This window comes from Grus americana, chromosome 12 (assembly GCF_028858705.1).
Source record: "Grus americana isolate bGruAme1 chromosome 12, bGruAme1.mat, whole genome shotgun sequence".
NCBI classification, from domain to species: Eukaryota; Metazoa; Chordata; class Aves; order Gruiformes; family Gruidae; genus Grus; species Grus americana.
The window spans coordinates 22,349,358-22,359,157 of NC_072863.1; the positions used below are offsets into that span (position 1 = coordinate 22,349,358).

The 9,800-nt window shown below is 38.6% G+C and overlaps 1 protein-coding gene across 3 annotated transcripts in view; it reads right to left on the reverse strand.

The window, feature by feature from the left end:
* The window catches only part of MTMR8 (myotubularin related protein 8), a 75,117-nt gene that overhangs the window by 64,586 nt on the left and 731 nt on the right, over positions 1–9,800 (reverse strand). For all 3 annotated transcript variants that reach the window (XM_054838913.1, XM_054838914.1, XM_054838912.1), the window contains exons 2-3: positions 9,447–9,517; positions 8,666–8,736 (exon numbers count right to left, since the gene is read on the reverse strand). The gene's annotated coding sequence lies outside the window, so the exon portion shown is untranslated. The remainder of the gene's footprint in view (positions 1–8,665; positions 8,737–9,446; positions 9,518–9,800) is intronic.

Below are 9,800 nucleotides of genomic sequence, written 5' to 3' on the forward strand. Positions count from 1 at the left end.
GCACAATAATAGCTTTTTATGTAACAAACTTTAATGCTGTTGGTTGGGAAGCAGTGCGCTTAAGGCTTTGGAAGCACTCTCTGATGTCCCTGGTTTCCTTCACACTAGGAATGCATCAGCAGTAGAAGGGATGCTTACAGTTAAACAATTGTTAATATGTTGTAGTTAATAAATACACATAGATTCAAGTCTCGGCATTAAAATTTGGATATGACAAAATATGGGGTTGTTTAGATCTATGGTTTTAATTTAGCATGCTGAAAAAGACAGAGCAGAACCGATTCTGGCTTTTAAACACCCTCAAACATGGAATTTCTGACATACGCATAGAGAAATTATAAATGATGGAGAGATGTCCTGTCAGCGTAGGATAGGATGAGGAGCAAAGTGGGCAGCATTGGAAATTATATTCTGTTACTGCCTTTTCTTGAAGTGGGAAAATTTATTTCATCTCCCTAGCACAATCCATAGCTCTGTCAATCAGGTCACTCGGGTATGCTACTGTTCAAGACCTTGCACGATTACTACATTAATCTACTTATGCTCCCACTGGCCCTAAGACCTAAGTCAGCTGCCTTTTTTAGCTCTAAGCCTGGCCCACATAGTCTGGTATAGCCTGACACAACTCCTTTCCTCCTGCACCTCTTTTGCAATCAGTATCCCAAGTAGTTAGTTTAAAGCTCTACTGAGTGTTTTCACATGAGATCACACCTCTGACTGTAGCACATGCACACCCCAAGTTCCTGACCTTCTGTCTCATTACAAATCAGAGTAACAAGCACTTTGCGCTCTGCACAGTGTTCATGACCAACGGCCATCCCAGGACAAATCTACACACCAGGTGACATCAGCTCTGTTCTTGGCTGCGGTTAGGACAAAACAAAACAGAGTTTTAAATCCAAAATAACTACCTCTACGCATGTTGGTACTATAACTTTCCTGCTTCCTTTTCTTCCTCTACAGAACCTAAAGTTAGCCTAAGATACACGCAATGTAGTACCAGCAAGAAAAACAGCTGTGGCTTCTATTCACTATGAAAATAGATGACTCTGCTAAGAGCTGAGAAACATTACTAAAAGGGTAAAAAAAACCCCTATCTGAGATTGGCCAGCATAAAAAAGGAAATTTATTCCAAGCTGACAGATAATTTGACGAAGCAGAAGCAAAGGAATTCAAGACAGAGCTTGAGGAACTGTATCTGCAACTAAGCAAGGTTTTGTATCGTGTCCCTTCATTAAAGTTACCTGCCACTGCCTGCTATACAGGTAAATTTGTGTTTCACTAGCCCACAGAGCTGCCGTAAGACCTGCTACGGAAAGCCAAAAAATGGACAGGTACCCTTCACTCCTTACAATTCTCATTTGGAAATATGGATTCCTTTAAAACAGTCTAGTAGCAAAAGCAATTTGTAGATGACTGAAATTTTACTCAGGATCTGTCTAGAAGATTAGGACACATGCGTGACCACCGCAAAACAGACCAGGTGGAAAACAGCTTCGGGCTGTCCTTGACTGGGCAGTGCTGACCAGATCAGTACCGCAGCCAACAGATCCAAGGCAAGCTTGGACTCTGCCAGGAAGGCAGCCCGTGATACAGACACGCTTCAGCTTGCACATCGCACCAGCCAGCTAAGGAGATTTTGTCAATATTTCATTTATTTGGGGAGAGAAGAGAATAAAGTTTAAATAACAGCCTAGCTTTTAAGTTTTTAATAAATCCCCTATAACCCCTGGCATTATATCAGCCTAGATCAAGGTCACCTCGTCTAGAGTTTTTTTTTGGTTTTAGACACAAGCCTGCTCTTGTGTTTAATGTTCCCTGATGCTGCAAAGGACCAAAATGATAATAAGACCCTGTTGTAAGGACAAGCACTTTTATTCAGGCAGAGTGCATTTAAACACACATAACAGCTTCTGTTACATGCTAATGGGGCCACAGTTTCACTGTCTCATCTTACTCTGTCAACTTTGTGGCTGAATTATGGTTTTAATATCTTAGTTTCTGCTCTGACTATGATTTGTTCTTTGTTGTTTTTCTGATCTGCACTTTAGAGTAATACATCATTGGAGACACTTCAGCTGGTTATAACAGAGCATTGCAAAAGGAAAATCTCTTCATTCTTAGAAATGATGTGTATCTATGGCCATATATGATCTAAACATGTTCAGAATTTGTGAATCTTTCAGAACATTTGAGTACAAATTCCTGATAGAATAGAAATATATCTTTACACTTCATTTTTTAATTAAAACTAGCAGCACATTCCAGTGTAACACATTTCCCAGTTCACATATTTTCATCAAAACCTCCATTCAAAATGCATCTTCAATCCATTCTTTACAATTATTTTACTTTAAATACTTGATGATAAACACATAAAATACAATATTGGTAGAATGTGGCCCCCACAAACAATTCCCAAGGGACTACATACATGCATACAGCTTAATACATAAATAAGGATGCAGTGGATCAGAGTCTATATTATGATTCATAATTGAGAGAGGACTATAAATGTACATTACTTTTCAAAATTCAGGAACAATCTAGCAGAGTTTTAATACAGGACAAAGGAAGGGTGGATGTAGATATATTCTTAATGAAGGGAATAAAGCTTGACAAGGAGCTGACAGACTAGCCAAAAACTTCAGTTCCTCTGGGTAGATAACTTTCCCCAGCTGAATCCATCTGCGGATTGTGCAAACCACAGAGGGACAAAACCCTGCCTTTCACCAGGTTAAGTTAAACACTTTTTCCATCATACCTATTCAGACTTGATATGCCCTAACTTCCTTTCCATATATCTAATGCGTTCTGCAGTCCTACCAGTTTGGGATTTTCAAGCAAAGATTGCCAGGCTCTCAAGTCCACAATTCAAAATGCACCACGATGTGAAGATACCTAATCCAATTTTAATCTAGCTGTGGAGAGCTAAATTCTTAGAAGTTTAAAGGGAAAATAACTAAGGCTACAAGTTTTTATATGTCTCCAGCTTAAGTATAATTTTTGAAAATGTACGGAGTTGAGATAACTGAAATAGAATAATACTTTAATGACACTTTGCCCATTAGGTTATTAAGGAGATCAGTCCATTTGTTTCAGTTGCTTTTAATTATCTTCTGTGGAGTCATTCTGGTTTTATACTGGTGTAAACACATCACATCCCATGCTGTTTAATTTTCGTAAAGATTTTGTTTGCCTGTTTTTAATTTTATGAGGACTTTAACTTCCAGGTGTTTAAATCAGCAATGAAAGAAAAAGAAGATCATCTAAGAATGAAATGGAATCAATTCAAACTATATTTTAACTTTATGAGTGTTCATTTTCTTATACTGGCAATTTCCGGTCACCAATCTCAGGCAAGATAGCCTGACACTTTTAACCATATAAATACCATATTTTTGAAACAACTATAGGCTTCTGCTTGTTATTGCTTAAGATTCAACAGAGGATGCATGGTAAATGGGCCTTTAAGGAAACCAATTCTATTATTCCTGCTAGCTAGGGCAATGACTACCATCATGAAAGTAAAATTACTGCCATTAAATCAAGAAACTAATTAGAATCAGATCATCAAGTTCATTTTCTGGTGGAGACTTGGTCTACTGGCACGGGGTAGAATGATTTACTCAAAAGTGCTTATCAGGGCTGAGCCAAGTCTGTCGGCTTAGTGTATTTCTGATATTCAAGCTGCCTGAAAGAAGCTCAGCTGTTCAGGAAGGTTCACAGGCACTTGTGGTAGCTAGATCTGGGCTAGCAACTCTCACTGAGTGAAAAGCTGAGGACACGCAGATCTGGAAATCTGGCTCATGCCTATGTACTGAGTCAAGAGGAATCAGACTCTAATCTTCCTCCACAATCCCAAGCGGACATGGAGCCCTCAGATGACTACATCAAAGACAGTATTTTTGCTTTTCCCTTCCTTTTTCATTATCAAGACCCTTCCACCCCCAAACTCTGACAGCAAAGATCAATATGATATTAAATGGAAAGGATTCTGGTCTGCCTATGCTCAAGCTTCTAAAATAGAAAGAGGATAAATCTCTCTAGTTCACATAACAAGACATTAACTGCATTTGACAGTATTTGCGAGATACTCTTTACGCTGAAAATCCTCTTTCATACACAGATGCTGGAAATCCCATGTGGATGTCATCATTTAACCTGTCTGCCACACTCAATGTCAGCTTCCTACTGTCTATCTTCTTCCTCTGTAGGTGGTTCAGCAACTCAAAAGGTGCATAATTATTTCATAAATATCCATCAGTGAGCTTGTTAAACTTGGGGAAAAAAGCACAGGACTTTTTAAGTTCTGATCTTATACATACCTGAGAATGCTGTGATGTGGGGATTGACTCCAAATGATAACATAACCAACTAGACAACTTTTCATTATCAAAGGATAATAATGAAAAAGATAATGAATAAGAAGGTGCATCTTGTCACAGCAAGAAGTGCCATGATTAGAATCCAGGAATCTTGGCTGTCATTCTGTCTGACCTTAATGGAGTCATTTACTCTTTATGCCTTTGATTTCCCACCCATAGTGGGTGGCACTAATACTTATTTTACATGTCTTTTGAGAGTAGTTAATGTTTTTAATGTTCTTCAAAGTTTTATGATGAGTCAGTGCAAAATGTGTTCCCATATGTATACTTAATTGTTTTTTAAGGACATTTTAGGCATAGGCATGCTTGTATGTCTAATATGAAGTCTTACCAGCCTGTAATAATTTGAGACAAAAAAAAAAAAAAAAGCCCATGAAAATTTATATATATGAGGTCCATTCTATTAATGGGACTTCAGAGTTAACAATTTTACAGTTGTGTTTTCTTTATAACATGCACTGGAAGGAATGATAAATTTACTTAATAGCTGCAGCATTATTCAACATATAGCCTGCTGGAACATTCCACAAAGCACCGAGTGGTTTGTCTGATCGCCTCCAGCTACCTATCCCACAGGAGTTGGAAACATCAGCTATGTTTCAAGTAAGCTGCTGTTAAGAATATGATAGCTTAGCCGATACAATGGAAATCACTATTTAAGATTATAGAGGCTATATTTACTGAGAAGGTCTGTCTTAGACTAGGATACTAGAGTTCTCAAACATCTCCACACACAAGTATGTGGCACAAACTGGTTGCCAAACTTCAGATTACTGTCCATTTTCTAAGTTCTCAAACAGTCCCAGAAAATTAAGAAGTTCTTTCTCCAAAAATACAATCGCCTGAAACAACTCACCTCCTTACCAGTAAGGAAATGCTCACAGCAACATTCATGTTCCTTCTTCCAGGACCATGTGATTTCTCAGAAATAAGCCCACCTTCAGAAGAGATTATAAAGCGTCCTCTGAACAAACTACAAAATCACTCCACCTTCTCCAGTAGAAATAATATTCCACCAATAAAAAATTAGAAGAAGAAAAAAAGAAAGACCCTGGCTAATATGACTTACAACACGTGTAGGACACTTTAATACCACAATGACTAGTATCACAAAAGCTAGCTGAAGAATTAATAAATACTGTGTTTTTACAACAGATGGATATATGATGGGTTAAACAGAGTGTCAATATGAAAAGCTGCAATTTCTAAATTAAGGCATTTTCTGAGCTGTCAAAACAAGTCATCAGTTTGAAGTAAATTCTGAAGGATTCCCAAAAGAGTCAACCTATTACTGAAAAAACCTGATTAATAAGTCTAGTATCAATCTATCGAAAGTCTATGATGACTTTGCCTCTCCCCTTGAAAGCTCTCCCCACAGCAACAGGTTGTGAATTCATCAGGATGGTCCACAGGGAAACCATTAAGCAAAAATAATAAAAGGAGAGAAGAAAATGAAGAAAATCTCAAACATTTACTCTATGGGTAAATAGAGTTTCTGAGTTCTCTTTCACATGAATTAATGTCATGTTCAGGAAAAAACCCCAACCTGTCCATCTAAGGGAATGCATTACTCCTCAGAAGCACAATGATAAACCTCTGGTCTCCAACACCCAATTATTTAAAGCATCTCCTTGAAGGCACCTACAATAAATCTGCATGGGGAAAAAGGGAAAACTGATGCAAACACATACAGAAGGATTAAGACCGAGTTAAAACCCAACACCTTTGTGTATCTCTGAAAGCAAGAGCATCATGCATTGGAACTTCCTTACACTCAAGTTGCAGCACTGAATGTATTCAGACACAAAAGATCAAGATAATTATGATGTAGACTATGTGATTTAGAGATTCAGTCCCATCCCATATGATTTTAGGTTTGGGATCAGCTAACAGACAGTTCCAAGTGAAGTACTTTGAGAAATCAAGAGTGGATCTAACTCTGCCTCTTCTCCACTACAAGCTTTACTTCCTCTGTAAGAAACTACTGCCAAATGCCTGGTGAATCTTCTCTCTGCACTTCCCACAGCCGTGTCTGATCTCCAACAGGCCTTTGTGTCTCTGGTGAGGAGTTCAGATGCTTCCATACAAATGCAAATATATACATATGTACATATATGAATAGATATTTTATAGCGCTGGCTAACGGAACTTTATTGCATTTTCAGATGTTTTCCCATAAGGTTACTGCAATTTATCGCTATTGAAAGGACTCACAAGGAAATCTGTAATCTATGTATGCAGCTGGCATTGAAATACACCCAAACACGGGGAGGTAGATGTTTGCTGTTTACCACCATGTTAGGACACACGGTGAGCAAGAACATTTATCCAGCTGAAAGCACAAAGCGAAATTAGGAAGGCAGAGTGTAGTTATGCTAACTGGAACATAGCCTGTGCACTGAGGCTAACACCAAACCTTGGAAACGCAGCTGTGGCTCCTTTGCAATCGCAAGTGGTAATTTCTGTTTTGTGCCTCATCCTAAGGACAAGCTTTCTCCAGGTTACACTGGGGGAAGTGTACAACACTCAACAGCAACTCACAGAAGAAACACGTTGTACAAAAGCTTGGCATAAAAGGACACTTGTCAGAAGAATCTTCACTGGATATTTTTCCCCAGGGTGGTTACCAACTCTGACCAGGATGAAAGTATACCTGCGTGCAGAGATGCTATTGTCCCCAAGGACAAGGCAGTAAGAGTTTATCTTCTTTTCACAAAAGATTTTTAGTCCTCTTTTCTCCACCATGAGGCCTAGTGAAAATGCAGCTATTGTGGTTTCCTACTACCAACTAGAGCAAAATTAACAACAGCTACCTACAAATATAGATCTATGGTTTTTTCTGTCTGAAACTCAGTGGACACTTTTAACATTTAATTTGTATGCACACTTCTGATTTGCCATGGACACCAGCCAGTGTCTAGCAACTTGAAGCAAAGATCAATCCATTTCTTAATTACAGATGTGAATTAATGGAAACAGAAACGACCATTTTAAATACGGCAGGCCCTAAACAATGACTTCCTGAGATGCTGCATGCCCTAGAGTGTTTCCTTAGTAATATTTTCAAACTATCCACTCTCATCAGTGATTTATGGTGTCTAGGTACTACTTGGCAGTACTTTCCATGTCTGTGCTGATAAAGAAGAAAACCTTTATTGTATCTTGAACTATCAACAAATGCTTTGAAATTTCATAAGAGTTCTTGCATTTGCCCTTCATATTTCCCGAGTTTAAAAAACCAACCTCAAACTACCAGCTTTTCGTACAGAATAATGCTTATGAGCATCTCATTAATGAGTCACATTAACTTTTTCCACCATTAGAATACGCTTAATTCCATTGGCCTCACACCATAATTCTCCAACTGGGTACTGAACCTCGTTGTGACAGCCCAATTAGTTCTGCTGGCAACATTAATGAGATGATGATTATTTGAGAAACATACTTAGCAAGTACGAATTCTTATGCAGCCCTCTGGTTAAAAGGGATATTACAACTTTAATAGAAGGAGACATCAAAAAGCATTTACCCACACAAAGGAATTCAACAAAGGTGTTCAAATTTAATATAACGTATGATAAAAAGAGGAGCTGGAGCAAAAGCCTGTCGCTGCTTCTCACACAATATTATTTATGGCTCTATATAGGACCAACTCCATGACATTAGCAGACAGAAATCTTAATACTTTCTGACACAACTGGGTTGAGCCATATATTATCACCCACAAATCCTTTAAAAACAAATACTGGTTCTAATAATCATGCCGTTCAACATATTAACTTCCCAGACACCAACAAGGGGAACCACAGTGATAAAATGACCTGTTTTAGTGAAGACCAGTGAAAAGAATTATCTGTATCCTGGGCTTCAAATCAAAAGCCTTTAATATTAGGATCACACTCTCCACTGAATAAATGTCAGAGAAATAAACTTGATAGAACAATATATTTTCCATGCTCTAAAATTCTGAATTTTAAAAAGGATCGAGAATATGAAACTACAAAGTCTTTAACCTCTGTGGAATAAATTCAAATACCAACCAGGTCAGAAATAATCTACTGTCAACTGTTACCATAAAAAAAATGGACGATGATAAATAATGAAGTATCAAGCTGCCAGGGAGGTATTTAGTGGGAACTGCGAGGATCTGTGTTATTCTTAGTTATTCTGTGCTATTCTCTGTGTATCTTGATTAGACTTTTAAAGAAAAGGTAATGTTTCTCCCAATCCTATTTCACCATCATTTATAACCCAGAGCACGAAAACTGTCAGCTTACCTCTTAGATTCTTCCTGGTACTGATCTTACTCAGCTTGGGTGCCTGCTACCTTGTTTGCCACATTACTTTCCTGAGAAGGAAAATACAACATAGAGCAATCAATGAAAGGTGAATTTTTGGGTTGGAGAGGCTTAGTACACAATGCAGATTTTGCTGATCTAAATGGGATATACTTTCTTAATTACATTTTTCTCCCTCCGTAGTGTTTACAGCCTAAGTCTCATTGGTATTCAGGTGACTCCCTCCTGCAGTATGGGTAATTGCCCCTTCCACTCACAGTTGCACACCTCTCTGACCACTACTATAATTCGTATGGATGGAAAATGTAAAAGAAATGTTTATCATGTGTAAATGATTTTAATTTCTTGTAGCAAGCTAGATGAAAATGAAAAGGGCCAGCACCAAGCAGTCCACTCTCTGCAGAAAGTAGTGAACAACTGAATCTTAAAACATTTGAACAATATGTAGGCAGACCTGTTTATTCGACTTTGCTTTACACACCACTGCATCAATGCATTTATTTACTCTTCTGTGACACTGTGGATCTATCTCATTATGCTGGCCAAACCTTTATATTGTAGGTATAGTTGCAGCACACAGAGTTCTCGCTTTCAAAAGAAACAAGTTCACCTGAGCTGCTAACATCCTGTGCTGCACTTAATCAAACATGAGAGGAGACAAGATCTCTGTCCTAAAGATCTCAGCCAAGCTGAGACCTTGGCAACTCCGTCCAAACACAGTGCGAGGTGCTTATGAGGATAAAATACCTCAGGGACTTACATGTGACAGACAACACGCTATGCATCCCAGAACTGAAGAATAAGCTTTTCTTGATGAAAAGAATTACTTCCCTGAAAGAAAAAAAGTGGTATTAGCTAACCTGAAATAGCAAAATTAACCCAAAATCCCAGTACACAGAACTGCTTTTATCACGGTGTACCTATTGAAATGGGACCTCAAGCTACTGGTAGGTTTCATCCCCTGAAATACGAACTTCTTGCACCTTATTTCCACGACAGTGTCGCATCCAAGGCTGCAGCTACACTACACCTAGCAGAATCAGGTAGGCCCCAGGCTGCCACCAAGTCCCCGGCACCCCAAGCCATGGGCCCGGCCTTGCCATGACCCACAGCA